The sequence below is a fragment of the Pan paniscus genome, chromosome 22 (assembly GCF_029289425.2).
Source record: "Pan paniscus chromosome 22, NHGRI_mPanPan1-v2.0_pri, whole genome shotgun sequence".
Classification (NCBI taxonomy): Eukaryota; Metazoa; Chordata; class Mammalia; order Primates; family Hominidae; genus Pan; species Pan paniscus.
In genome coordinates this window covers 2,744,011-2,759,811 of record NC_073271.2, presented here as the reverse complement: position 1 = coordinate 2,759,811, position 15,801 = coordinate 2,744,011, and the positions used below count along the sequence as shown (strand labels likewise).

At 42.8% G+C, this 15,801-nt stretch overlaps 1 pseudogene; it reads left to right on the top strand.

Annotated features, from left to right (window-relative positions):
* The first annotated feature begins 6,991 nt into the window (after nt 1-6,991).
* Nucleotides 6,992-9,094, top strand: LOC134729758 (endogenous retrovirus group K member 8 Gag polyprotein-like; annotated as a pseudogene).
* Nucleotides 9,095-15,801: the final 6,707 nt, after the last annotated feature.

Below are 15,801 nucleotides of genomic sequence, written 5' to 3'. Positions count from 1 at the left end.
ATCCTATGTGAGGGATAAACATTCAGACAATCGTAGTGGTGTTGGGGGATCCTACGTGAGGGATGAACATTCAGACCCTCGTATCACTGATCTGGATTCTAAGTGAGGGACAAACTTTCAGACCACAACAGAGTGTTCTGTAATCCACAGTGAGGGACAAACTTTCAGACCCTCTTTGCAGTGTTCTGGAATCCTACGGAGCGACAAACATTCAATCATAGCAGTGTTCTGGAATCCTGTGTGAGGAAAAACATTCAGACTCAAACAGCAGTGTTCTGGAATCCTATGTAAGGGACGAACATTCAAACAACAGCGGGAGTCTTCTGGAATCCTATGTTACGAACCAACATTCAGACCCTCGTCGCAGTCTTCTGGAATTCTAGGTGAGGGAGGAAGACTCAGAATCCTGCAGCATTGTTCTGAAATCCCATGTGACGGACATAAATTAGACCCATGCAGCCGTGTTCTGGAATCCTATGAGAGGGACAAACACTGAGAATCTAGCAGCAGTGTTCGGCAACCCTATGTGAGGGACAGACCTTCAGACCACAGCAGGAGTGTTCTGGAATCCTATGTGAGGGACAATCACTCAGACAATCGTAGCAGTGTTGGGGAATCCTAAGTGAGGGACGAAAATTCAGACCATCGTATCACTGTTCTGGATCCGAAGTGAGGGATAAATATTCAGACCACAGCAGAGTGTTCTGGAATCCACAGTGAGGGACAAACTTTCAGACCTTCTTTGCAGTGTTCTGGAATCCTACAGAGTGACAAACATTCAGACAATCGTAACAGTGTTCTGGAATCCTGTGTGAAGGAAAAACCTTCAGACTCAAGCAGCAGTGTTCTGGAATTCTATGTGAGAAACAAACATTCAAACAACAGCGGGAGTCTTCTGCAATCCTATGTTACGGACAAACATTCAGACCCTCGTCGCAGTCTTCTGGACTTCTATGTGAGGGAGGAAGACTCAGAATCCTGCAGCATTGTTCTGGAATCCCATGTGACAGACATACATGTAGAGCCCTGCAGCCATCTTCTGGAATCCTACGTGAGGGACAAACATTCAGAACCCAGCAACAGTGTTCTGGAGTCCCATGTGAGGGACAATCATTCAGACCATTATAGCAGTGTTCTGGAATTCTGTGTGAGGGACAAACATTCTGACCCTTGTAGCTGTGTTCTGGAATCCTATGTGAGGGACAAACATTCAGAACACAGCAGGAGGTTTCTGGAATCCCCTGTGAGGAGCAAATATTCAGAACCTCGTATCAGTGTTCTGGAATCCTATGTGATGGACATACCTGTAGACCCCAGCAGCAGTGTTCTGGAATCCTACGTGAGGGACAATCATTCAAACCCTCATAGCAGTGTTCTGGAATCCTATGTGATGGACAAACATTTAGACGCCAGCAGCAGTGTTCTGGAATCCTAGGTTTGGGACAAACACTGAGAACCTACTAGCAGTGTTCTGGAACCATATGAGGGGGACCAACGTTGAGACCCTCATAGGAGTGTTCTGGAATCCTGTGTGATGGATAAATATTCACAACACAAGAGGAGTGTTCTGGAATCCCCAGTAAGGAACAAACATTCAGAACCTCGTGGCAGTGTTCTGGAATCCTATGTGAAGGACAAACGTTCAAACCACAGCGAGAGTGTTCCGGAATACTACTTTATGGAGAAACATTCAGACTCTCGTCGCAGTGTTCTGGAATTCTATGTGAGGGAGATACATTCAGAACCCAGCAGCAGTGATCTGGAATCCTAAGTGACGGCCATACATGTAGACCCCAGCAGCAGTGTTCTGGAACCCTGTGTGAGGGACAAACACTGAGACCCCAGCAGCAGTGTTTTGGAATCCTATGTGTGTGACAAATATTCAGAACCTTGTAGCAGTGTTCCAGAATCCTATGTGAGGGACAAACACTGACAATCTAGAAACAGTGTTCTGCAACCCTATGAGAGGGACAGACATTCAGACCACAGCAGGAGTGTTCTGGAATCCTATGTGAGGGACAAACATTCAGACCCTCATATCGCTGTTCTGGATCCTAAGTGAAGGACAAACTTTCAGACAATCGTAGCAGTGTTCTAGAGTCTAAGAGAGGGACGAATATTCAGACCCTAGTATCACTGTTCTGGATCCTAAGTGAGGGACAAACATTCAGACCACAGCAGAGTGTTCTTGAATCCACAGTGAGGGACAAACTTTCAGACCCTCGTTGCAGTGTTCTGGAATCCTATGGAGTGACAAACATTCAGACAATCATAACAGTGTTCTGGAATCCTGTGTGAAGGAAAAACTTTCAGACTCAAGCAGCAGTGTTCTGAAATCCTATGTGAGGGACAAACATTCAAACAACAGCGGGAGTCTTCTGGAATCCTACGTGAGGGACAAACATTCAAAAAACAGCGGGAGTCTTCTGGAATCCTATGTTATGGACAAACATTCAGATCCTCGTCGCAGTCTTCTGGAATTCTTTGTGAGGGAGGAACACTCAGAATCCTGCAGCATTGTTCTGGAATACCATGAGACGGACATACCTGTAGAACCCTGAAGCCGTGTTATGGAATCCTATGTGAGGGACAAACATTCAGAACCCAGCAGCAGTGTTCTGGAGTCCCATGTGAGGGACAATCATTCAGACCATCGTAGCAGTGTTCTGGAATTCTGTGTGAGGGACAAACCTTCAGACCCTTGTAGCAGTGTTCTGGAATCCTAAGTGACGGACAAACATTTAGACCTCAGCAGAAGTATTCCAGAATCCTATGTGAGTTACAAACATTGAAACAACAGCGGGAGTGTTCTGGAATCCTTTATTGCAAACAAACTTTCAGAACCTCGTCGCAGTGCTCTGGAGTTCTTTGTGAGGGAGAAAGACTCAGAACCCAGCAGCAGTGCTCTGGAATCCTATGTGACAGACACACATGTATACCCCAGCAGCAGTGGTATGGAATCCTATGTGAGGGACAAACATTAAGACCAAGACAGCATTGTTATGGAAAACTATGTGAGGGAAAATCATTCAGACTCTCGTAGCAGTGTTCTGGGATTCTGTGTGAGGAACAAACATTGAGACCCTCGAATGTGTGTTCTGGAATCCTATGTGAGGGGAAAACATTCAGGCCACGGTAGCAGTGTTCTGGAATCCTATGTGAGAGACAAACATTCAGAAACTCATAGCAGTGTTCCAGAATCCCAAGTGAGGGACAACAAGTCTGACAATCGTAGAAGTGTTCTGGAATCCTACATGACTGTCATACATGTAGACCCCAGCAGCAGTGTTCTGGAATTCTATGTGAGAGACAAACATTCAGACTCCAGCAGCAGTGTTTTGGCATCCTATGTGAGGGACAATCATTCAGACCCTCTTAGCAGTGTTCTGGAATTATGAGTGAGGGACAAACATTCAGATCCTCATAGCAGTGTTCTGGATTCTGGGATAGGGACAAACGTTCATACCCTCGTGTCATTATTCTGGAATCCTGTGTGAGGAAAAAACATTCAGACAACAGCAGGATTGTTGTGGAATGCCCGGTGAGGAACAAATATTCAGACCCTCGTAGCAGTGTTCTGGAATCCTATGTGACTGACAAACATTTAGACAACAGCAGCAGTGTTCTGGAATCCTATGTGAGGGACAATCATTCAAACAACAGCAGGAGTGTTCTGGAATCCTATGTTTTGGAAAATCATTCAGACCCTCGTCGCAGTGTACTGGAATTCTATGTGAGGGCAAACATTCAGACCACAGCAGTAGTGTTCTGGTATCCTACGTGAGGGACAAACATTCAGACCCTCATAGAAGTGTTCAGGAATCCTATGTGAGGAACAAACATTCAGACCACAGCAGGAGTGTTCTGCAATCCCCTGTGAGGAAGAAACATTCATACCCTCGTAATGGTCTTCTGGAATCCTATGTGATGGGCAAACATTTAGATCACAACAGCAGTGTCCTGGAATCCTATGTGAGGGACAATCATTCAGACACTCGTAGCATTGTTCTGGAATCCTAAGTGAGGGACAAAAATTCAGACAATCCTAGCAGTGTTCTGGAAACCTATGTGTGGGCCAAACATTCGGACCCCAGGGACAGTGTTCTGCAATCCTATGTGAGGGAAAAACACTCAAACAACTGCGGGATTGTTCTGACATCCTATATTATGGACAAACATTCCAACATTCTTCACAGTGATCTGGAGTTCTATGTGAGTGAGAAACACTCAGATCCCAGCAGCAGTGTTCTAGAATCCCATGTGATGGACATACATGTAGACCCCAGCGGAAGTGTTCCAGAATCCTATGTGAGAGACAAAGATTCAGACCCCAGAAGCAGTGTTCTGCAATCCTATGTGAGTGACAATCATTCAGAAATTCGTAACAGTGTTCTGGAATTCTGTGTGTGGGAGAATCATTCAGTCCCTCATAGCAGTGTTCTGGAATTCTGTGTGAGGGAAAAACACTCAGACCCTCATAGCAGTGTTCTGAAATCCTTTGTGAGGGACATTCAGACAACAGCAGTAGTGTTCTGGAATCCTCTGTGAGGAACAAACATTTAGACAGTCGTAGCAGTGTTCTGGAATCCTACGTGACAGACAAACTTTTAGACCCCAGCAGCAGTGTTCTGGAATCCTATGTGAGGGACAAACATTCAGACAATGGTAACAGTGTTCTGGAATCCTATGTGAGGGACAAACACTCAGAACCCAGCAGCAGTATTCTTGAATGCTATGTGAGGGACAAACTTTCAGACCACAGCAGGAGTGTTCTGGAATCCTATGTGAGGGACAATCATTCAGACCCTCGTAGCAGTGTTCTGGAATTCTGTGTGAGAAACAAACATTCAGACCCTCGTAGCGGTGTTCTGGAATCCAATGTGACGGACAAACATTCAGACCACCACAGGAGGGTTCTGGAATCCTATGTGAGGGAGAAACATTCAGAACCTAGTAGCAGTGTTCTGGAATCCTATGTGAGGAATAAACACTCGGAACCAAGCAGCAGTGTTCTGGAAAACTATGTAATAGACAAACATTCAGACCAGAGTAGGATTGCTCTGGAATCCTATGTGTTGGACACACATTCAGAACACAGCAGGAGTGTTTTGGAATCCTATGTGAGGGACAAACATACAGACCCTCGTAGCAGTGTTCTGGAATCCAATGTGATTTACAAATATTCAGACCACAGCAAGAGTGTTGTGGAAACTACTGTGAGGAACAAACATTGAGATCCACGTAGCAGTGTTCTGGAATCCTATGTGAGGGACAAACATTTAGACTCCAGCAGGAGTGTTCTGGAATCCCAAGTGTGGTACGAACATTCAGACCATCGTAGCAGTGTTCTGGTACTCTATGTGAAGGACAAACTTTCAGATAATAGTAGGAGTGTTCTGGTATCCTAAGTGAGGGACAAACATAAGAGCACAGCAGCAGTGTTCTGGAATCCTATGTGATGGACAATCATTCCGAACCTCGTAGCAGTGTCCTGGAATTCTTTTTGAGGGACAAATATTCAGACACTCGTAGTAGTATTCCGGAATCCTGTGTGAGGGACATTCAGACGACAGCAGGAGTGTTCTGGAATACCTCGTGAGAAATGAACATGCAGACCCTCGTAGCAGTGTTCTGGAATCCTTTGTGACAGAAAAACATTTTGACCCCAGCAGTAGTGTTCTGGAATCCTATGTGAGGGACAATCATTCAGACCCTCGTAGCAGTGTTCTGGAACCCTATGTGAGGGACAAATACTCAGACCCCAGCAGTAGTGTTTTCGAATCATATGTGTGGGACAAACATTGAAACAACAGCACTAGTGTCCTGGAATCATATGTTTCATGCAAACATTCAGACCCTCGTTGCAATGCTCTGGAATTCTGTGGGGAAAAGCAAGAGAGATCAGATTGTTACTGTGTCTGTGTAGAAAGAAGTAGACATAGGAGACTCCATTTTGTTCTGCACTAAGAAAAATTCTTCTGCCTTGAGATTCTGTTAATCTATGACCTTACCCCCAACCCCGTGCTCTCTGAAATATATGCTGTGTCAAACTCAGGGTTAAATGGACTAAGTGTTGTGCAAGATGTGCTTTTTAAACAGATGCTTGAAGGCAGCATGCTCCTTAAGAGTCATCACTACTCCCTAATCTCAAGTACCCAGGGACACAAAATCTGCGGAAGGCCGCAGGGACCTCTGCCTAGGAAAGCCAGGTATTGTCCAAGGTTTCTCCCCATGGGATAGTTTGAAATATGGCCTCGTGGGAAGGGAAAGACCTGATCGTCCCCCAGCCCGACACCCGTAAATGGTCTGTGCTGAGGAGGATTAGTATAAGAGGAAGGCATGCCTCTTGCAGTTGAGACAAGAGGAAGGCATCTGTCTCCTGCCCGTCCATGGGCAATGGAATGTCTCGGTATAAAACCCGATTGTACGTTCCATCTACTGAGATAGGGAAAAACCGCCTTAGGGCTGGAGGTGGGACATGCGGGCAGCAATACTGCTTTGTAAAGCATTGAGATGTTTCTGTGTATGCATATCTAAAAGCACAGCACTTGATTCTTTACCTTGTCTATGATGCAAAGACCTTTGTTCACGTGTTTGTCTGCTGACCCTCTCCCCACTATTGTCTTATGACCCTGAAACATCCCCTCCTCGGAGAAACACCCACAAATGATCAATAAATACTAAGGGAACTCAGAGGCTGGCGAGATCCTCCATATGCTGAACGCTGGTTCCCTGGGTCCCCTTATTTCTTTCTCTATACTTTGTCTCTGTGTCTTTTTATTTTCCAAGTCTCTCGTTCCACCTAATGAGAAACACCCACAGGTGTGGAGGGGCAACCCACCCCTTCATCTGGTGCCCAACGTGGAGGCTTTTCTCTAGGGTGAAGTTACGCTCGAGCGTGGTCATTGAGGACAAGTCGAAGAGAGATCCCAAGTGCGTCTACAGTCAGACTTACGGTAAGCTTGTGCACTCGGAAGAAGTTAGGGTGATAATGTGGCAAACTAAAAGTAAAACTAAAAGTAAATATGCCTCTTATCTCAGCTTTATTAAAATTATTTTAAAAAGAGGGGGAGTTAGAGTATCTACAAAAAATCTAATCAAGCTATTTCAAATAATAGAAAAATTTTGCCCATGGTTTCCAGAACAAGGAACTTTAGATCTAAAAGATTGGAAAAGAATTGGCAAGGAACTAAAACAAGCAGGAAGGAAGAGTAATATCATTCCACTTACAGTATGGAATGATTGGGCCACTATTAAAGCAGCTTTAGAACCATTTCAAACGGAATAAGATAGCGTTTCAGTTTCTGATGCCCCTGGAAGCTGTGTAATAGATTGTAAAGAAAAGACAAGGAAAAAATCCCAGAAAGAAACGGAAAGTTTACATTGCGAATATGTAGCAGAGCCGGTAATGGCTCAGTCAACGCAAAATGTTGACTATAATCAATTACAGGAGGTGATATATCCTAAAACGTTAAAATTAGAAGGAAAAGGTCCAGAATTAGTGGGGCCATCAGAGTCTAAACCACGAGGGCCAAGTCCTCTTCCAGCAGGTCAGGTGCCCGTAACATTACAACCTCAAACGCAGGTTAGAGAAAATAAGACCCAACTGCCAGTAGCTTATCAATATTGGCCGCTGGCCGAACTTCAGTATCGGCCACCCCCAGAAAGTCAGTATGGATATCCAGGAATGCCCCCAGCACCACAGTGCAGGGCACCATACCCTCAGCCGCCCACTAGGAGACTTAATCCTATGGCACCACCTAGTAGACAGGGTAGTGAATTACATGAAATTATTGATAAATCAAGAAAAGAAGGAGATACTGAGGCATGGCAATTCCCAGTAATGTTAGAACCGATGCCACCTGGAGAAGGAGCCCAAGAGGGAGAGCCTCTCACAGTTGAGGCCAGATACAAATCTTTCTCGATAAAAATGCTAAAAGACATGAAAGAGGGAGTAAAACAGTATGGACCCAACTCCCCTTATTTGAGGACATTATTAGATTCCATTGCTCATGGACATAGACTCATTCCTTATGATTGGGAGATTCTGGCAAAATCGTCTCTCTCACCGTCTCAATTTTTTGCAATTTAAGACTTGGTGGATTGATGGTGCACAAGAACAGGTCCGAAGAAATAGGTCTGCCAATCCTCCAGTTAACATAGATGCAGATAAATTATTAGGAACAGGTCAAAATTGGAGCACTATTAGTCAACAAGCATTAATGCAAAATGAGGACATTGAGCAAGTTAGAGCTATCTGCCTTAAAGCCTGGGAAAAAATCCAAGACCCAGGAAGTGCCTGCCCCTCATTTAATACAGTAAGACAAGGTTCAAAAGAGCCCTACCCTGATTTTGTGGCAAGGCTCCAAGATGTTGCTCAAAAGTCAATTGCCAATGAAAAAGCCCTTAAGGTCATAGTGGAGTTGATGGTATACGAAAATGCCAATCCTGAGTGTCAGTCGGCCATTAAGCCATTGAAAGGAAAGTTTCCCGCAGGATCAGATGTAATCTCAGAATATGTAAAAGCCTGTGATGGAATCGGAGGAGGTATGCATAAAGCTATGCTTATGGCTCAAGCAATAACATGAGTTGTTTTAGGAGGACAAGTTAGAACATTTGGAGGGAAATATTATAATTGTGGTCAAATTCATCATTTAAAAAAGAATTGCCCAGTCTTAAATAAACAGAATATAACTATTCAAGCTACTACAACAACAGGTAGAGAGCCACCTGACTTATGTCCAAGATGTAAAAAAGGAAAACATTGGGCTAGTCAATGCCGTTCTAAATTTGATAAAAATAGGCAACCATTGTCAGGAAACGAGCAAAGGGGCCAGCCTCAGACTCCACAACAAACTGGGGCATTCCCAATTCAGCCATTTGTTCCTCAGGGTTTTCAGGGACAACAACCCCCACTGTCCCAAGTATTTCAAGGAATAAGCCAGTTACCACAATACAACAATTTTCCCCTGCCACAAGCTGCAGTGCAGAAGTAGATTTATGTACTATACAAGCAGTCTCTCTGCTTCCAGGGGAACCCCCAAATAAAAAATCCCCACAAGGGTATGTGGCCCACTGCCTGAGGGGACTGTAGGACTAATCTTGGGAAGATCAAGTCTAAATCTAAAGGGAGTTCAAATTCATGCTGGTGTGGTTGATTCAGACTATAAAGGCGAAATTCAATTGGTTATTAGCTCTTCAATTCCTTGGAATGCCAGTCCAGGATAGAGGATTGCTCAATTATTACTCCTGCCTTATATTAAGGTTGGAAATAGTGAAATAAAAAGAACAGGAGTGTTTGGAAGCACTGATCTGACAGGAAAGGCTGCATATTGGGCAAGTCAGGTCTCAGAAAACAGGCCTGTGTGTAAGGCCATTATTCAAGGAAAACAGTTTGAAGGGTTAGTAGACACTGGAGCAGATGTCTCTATCATTGCTTTAAATCACTGGCCAAAAAAATGGCCTAAACAAAAGGCTGTTACAGGACTTGTCGGCGTAGGCACAGCCTCAGAAGTGTATCAAAGTAGTGAGATTTTACATTGTTTAGGGCCAGATAATCAAGAAAGTACTGTTCAGCCAATGATTACTTCAATTCCTCTTAATCTGTGGGGTCAAGACTTCTTACAACAATGGGGTGCGGAAATCACTATGCCCACTCCATTATATAGCCCCACGAGTCAAAAAATCATGACCAAGATGGGATATATACCAGGAAAGGGACTAGGAATAAAATGAAGATGGCATTAAAGTTCCAGTTGAGGCTAAAATAAATCAAGAAAGAGAAGGAATTAGGGTATCCTTTTTAGGGGCGGCCACTGTAGAGCCTCCTAAGCCCATAGCATTAACTTGGAAAAGAGAAAAACCGGTGTGGGTGAATCAGTGGTTGCTACCAAAACAAAAACTGGAGACTTTACATTTATTAGCAAATGAACAATTAGAAAAGGGACATATTGAGCCTTCATTCTCGCCTTGGAATTCTCCTGTGTTTGTAATTCAGAAGAAATCTGGCAAATGGCGTATGTTAACTGACTTAAGGGCCATAAACGCCGTAATTCAACCCATGGGGCCTCTCCAACCCGGCTTGCCCTCTCCGGCCATGATCCCAAAAGACTGGCCTTTAATTATAATTGATCTAAAGGATTGCTTTTTTACCATCCCTCTGGCAGAGCAGGATTGCGAAAAATTTGCCTTTACTATACCAGCCATAAATAATAAAGAACCAGCCACCAGGTTTCAGTGGAAAGTGTTACCTCAGGGAATGCTTAATAGTCCAACTGTTTGTCAGACTTTTGTAGGTCGCGCTCTTCAACCAGTTAGAGACAAGTTTTCAGACTGTTATATCATTCATTATTTTGATGATATTTTATGTGCTGCAGAAACAAGAGATAAATTAATTGACTGTTATACATTTCTACAAGCAGAGGTTGCCAACGCAGGACTGGCAATAGCATCTGATAATATCCAAACCTCTACTCCTTTTCATTATTTAGGGATGCAGATAGAAAATAGAAAAATTAAGCCACAAAAAATAGAAAAAAGAAAAGACACATTAAAAACACTAAATGATTTTCAAAAATTGCTAGGAGATATTAATTGGATTTGGCCAACTCTAGGCATTCCTACTTATGCCATGTCAAATTTGTTCTCTATCTTAAGAGGAGACTCAGACTTAAATAGTAAAGAATGTTAACCCCAGAGGCAACAAAAGAAATTAAATTAGTGGAAGAAAAATTTCAGTCAGTGCAAATAAATAGAATAGATCCCTTAGCCCCACTCCAACTTTTGATTTTTGCTACTGCACATTCTCCAACAGGCATCATTGTTCAAAATACTGATCTTGTGGAGTGGTCATTCCTTCCTCACAGTACAGTTAAGACTTTTAAATTGTATTTGGATCAAATCGCTACATTAATTGGTCAGACAAGATTACGAATAATAAAATTATGTGGAAATGACCCAGACAAAATAGTTGTCCCTTTAACCAAGAAACAAATTAGACAAGCCTTTGTCAATTCTGGTGCATGGCAAATTGAACTTGCTAATTTTGTGGAAATTATTGATAATCATTACCCGAAAACAAAAATCTTCCAATTTTTTAAAATTAACTACTTGGATTCTACCTAAAATTACCAGATGTGAACCTTTAGAAAATGCTCTAACAGTATTTACTGATGGTTCCAGCAATGGAAAAGCAGCTTACACAGGGCCAAAAGAAAGAGTAATCACAACTCCATTTCAATCGGCTCAAAGAGCAGAGTTGGTTGGAATCAGTTTTCCAAGATTTTGATCAACCTATCAATATTATATCAGATTCTGCATATGTAGTACAGGCTACAAGGGATGTTGAGACAGCTCTAATTAAATATAGCATGGACGATCAGTTAAACCGGCTATTCAATTTATTACAACAAACTGTAAGAAAAAGAAATTTCCCATTTTATATTACTCATATTCGAGCACACACTAATTTACCAGGGCCTTTGACTAAAGCAAATGAACAAGCTGACTTACTGGTATCATCTGCATTCATAAAAGCACAAGAACTTCATGCTTTGACTCATGTAAATGCAGCAGGATTAAAAAACAAATTTGATGTCACATGGAAACAGGCAAAAGATATTGTACAACATTGCACCCAGTGTCAAGTCTTACACCTGCCCACTCAAGAGGCAGGAGTTAATCCCAGCGGTCAGTGTCCTAATGCATTATGGCAAATGGATGTCACACATGTACCTTCATTTGGAAGATTATCATATGTTCATGTAACAGTTGAAACTTATTCAAATTTCATATGGGCAAGTTGCCAAACAGGAGAAAGTACTTCCCATGTTAAAAAACATTTATTGTCTTGTTGTACTGTAATGGGAGTTCCAGAAAAAATCAAAACTGACAATGGACCAGGATATTGTAGTAAAGCTTTCCAAAAATTCTCAAGTCAATGGAAAATTTCACATACAACAGGAATTCCTTATAATTCCCAAGGACAGGCCATAGTTGAAAGAACTAATAGAACACTCAAAACTCAATTAGTTAAACAAAAAGAAGGAGGAGACAGTAAGGAGTGTACCACTCCTCAGATGCAACTTAATCTAGCACTCTATACTTTAAATTTTTTAAACATTTATAGAAATCAGACTACTATTTCTGCAGAACAACATCTTACTGGTAAAAAGAACAGCCCACATGAAGGAAAACTGATTTGATGGAAAGATAATAAAAATAAGACATGGGAAATAGGGGAGGTAATAACGTGGGGGAGAAGTTTTGCTTGTGTTTCACCAGGAGAAAATCAGCTTCCTGTTTGGATACCTACTAGACATTTGAAGTTCTACAATGAACCCATTAGAGATGCAAAGAAAAGCGCCTCCACGGAGACGGTAACACCAGTCACATGGATGGATAATCCTATAAAATTAAATGTTAAGGATAGTGTATGGGTACCTGGCCCCACAGATGATCACTGCCCTGCCAAACCTGAGGAAGAAGGGATGATGATAAATATTTCCATTGGGTATCGTTATTCTCCTATTTGCCTAGGAAGAGCACCAGGATGCTTAATGCCTGCATTCCAAAATTGGTTGGTAGAAGTACCTACTGCCGGTCCTAAAAGTAGACTCACTTATCACATGGTAAGCGGGATGTCACTCAGGCCACGGGTAAATTATTTACAAGACTTTTCTTATCAAAGATCATTAAAATTTAGACCTAAAGGGAAACCTTGCTCCAAGGAAATTCCCAAAGGATCAAAAAATACACAAGTTTTAGTTTGGGAAGAATGTGTGGCCAATAGTGCGGTGATATTACAAAACAATGAATTCCGAACTGTTATAGATTGGGCACCTCGAGGTCAATTCTACCACAATTGCTCAGGACAAACTCAGTCATGTCCAAGTGCACAAGTGAGTCCAGCTGTTGATAGCGACTTAACAGAAAGTCTAGACAAACATAAGCATAAAAATTACAGTCTTTCTACCCTTGGGTATGGGGATAAAAAGGAATCTCTACCCCAAGACCAAAAATAATAAATCCTGTTTCTGGTCCTGAACATCCAGAATTGTGGAGGCTTACTGCAGCCTCATACCACATTAGGATTTGGTCTGGAAATCAAACTTTAGAAACAAGAGATCGTAAGCCATTTTATACTATCTACCTAAATTCCAGTCTAACGGTTCCTTTACGAAGTTGTGTAAAGCCCCCTTATATGCTAGTTGTAGGAAATATAGTTATTAAACCAGACTCTCAAACTATAACCTGTGAAAATTGTAGATTGTTTACTTGCATTGATTCAACTTTTAATTGGCAACACCGTATTGTGCTGGTGAGAGCAAGAGAAGGCGTGTGGATCCCTGTGTCCATGGACCGACCATGGGAGGCCTCGCCATCCGTCCATATTTTGACTGAAGTATTAAAAGGCGTTTTAAATAGATCCAAAAGATTCATTTTTACTTTAATTGCAGTGATTATGGGATTAATTGCAGTCACAGCTATGGCTGCTGTGGCAGGAGTTGCATTGCACTCTTTTGTTCAGTCAGTAAACTTTGTTAATGATTGACAAAAAAATTCTACATGATTGTGGAATTCACAATCTGGTATTGATCAAAAATTGGCAAATCAAATTAATGATCTTAGACAAACTGTCATTTGGATGGGAAACAGACTCATGAGCTTAGAACATCGTTTCCAGTTACAGTGTGACTGGAATACATCAGACTTTTGTATTACACCCCAAATTTATAATGAGTCTGAGCATCACTGGGACATGGTTAGACGTCATCTACAGGGAAGAGAAGATAATCTCACTTTAGACATTTCCAAATTAAAAGAACAAATTTTCAAAGCATCAAAAGCCTGTTTAAATTTGGTGCCAGGAACTGAGGCAATTGCAGGAGTTGCTGATGGCCTCGCAAATCTTAACCCTGTCACTTGGGTTAAGACCATCGGAAGTACTACGATTGTAAATCTCATATTAATCCTTGTGTGCCTGTTTTGTCTGTTGTTGGTCTGCAGCTGTACCCAACAGCTCAGAAGAGACAGCGACCATCGAGAACGGGCCATGATGACGATGGCGGTTTTGTCGAAAAGAAAAGGGGGAAATGTGGGGAAAAGCAAGAGAGATCAGATTGTTACTGTGTCTGTGTAGAAAGAAGTAGACATAGGAGACTCCATTTTGTTCTGTACTAAGAAAAATTATTCTGCCTTGAGATTCAGTTAATCTATGACTTTACTCCCAACCCCGTGCTCTCTGAAATATGTGCTGGGTCAAACTCAGGGTTAAATGGATTAAGTATTGTGCAAGATGTGCTTTGTTAAACAGTTGCTTGAAGGCAGCATGCTCCTTAAGAGTCATCACTACTCCCTAATCTCAAGTACCCAGGGACACAAAAACTGCGGAAGGCCGCAGGGACCTCTGCCTAGGAAAGCCAGGTATTGTCCAAGGTATCTCCCCATGGGATAGTCTGAAATATGGCCTTATGGGAAGGGAAAGACCTGACCGTCCCCCAGCCCGACACCTGTAAATGGTCTGTGCTGAGGAGGATTAGTATAAGAGGAAGGCATGCCTCTTGCAGTTGAGACAAGAGGAAGGCATCTGTCTCCTGCCCGTCCATGGGCAATGGAATGTCGCGGTATAAAACCCGATTGTACGTTCCATCTACTGAGATAGGGAAAAACCGCCTTAGGGCTGGAGGTGGGACATGCGGGCAGCAATACTGCTTTGTAAAGCATTGAGATGTTTCTGTGTATGCATATCGAAAAGCACAGCACTTGATTCTTTACCTTGTCTATGATGCAAAGACCTTTGTTCACGTGTTTGTCTGCTGACCCTCTCCCCACTATTGTTTTGTGACCCTGACACATCCCCCTGTTGGAGAAACACCCACAAATGATCAATAAATACTAAGGGAACTCAGAGGCTGGCGGGATCCTCCATATGCTGAACGCTGGTTCCCTGGGTCCCCTTATTTCTTTCTCTATACTTTGTCTCTGTGTCTTTTTATTTTCCAAGTCTCTCGTTCCACCTAACAAGAAACACCCACAGGTGTGGAGGGGCAACCCACCCCTTCAGAATTCTATGTGAGGGAGAAAATTCAGACCCCAGCAGCAGTGTTCTGGAATCCGACGTGAGGGACAATCACTCAGACACTCATAGCAGTGTTCTGCAATTCTGTGTGAAGACGAACATTCAGACCACAACAGGGATGTTCTGGAATCCTATGTGAGGGACAAACATTCGGACCCCAGATGTAGTGTTTTCGAATACTATGTGTGGGACAAACATTCAAACAACGGCGGGAGAATTATGGAATTCTATGTTTCGGACAAACATTCAGACCCTCGTAGCATTGTTCTGGAATCCTATGTGACGGACTAACATTAGGCCCTGCAGCAGTATTCTGGAAACCTATGTGATGGACATGCATGTAGACCCCAGCAGCAGTGTTCTGGAATCCTATGTGATTGACAAATGTTCAGACCCCCGCAGCAGTGTTCTGGAATCCTATGTGATTTGCAATCATTCAGACCCTCATAGCAGTGCTCTGGAATTCTGTGTGAGGGACAAGCATTCAGACCCTTTTAGAAGTTTTCTGGAATCCTATGTGAGGGACAAATATTCAGACCACTGCAGCAGTGTTCTGGCATCGATGTAAGGGACAATCATTCAGACCCACACAGCACTGTTCTGGAATTCTGCTTCAGGGCCAACATTCAGACCACGAAAGGAGTGTTCTGGAATCACCTGTGAGGAACAAACTTTCAGAACCCCGTAGCAGTGTTCTGGAATCCTATGTGTCAGACAAACAT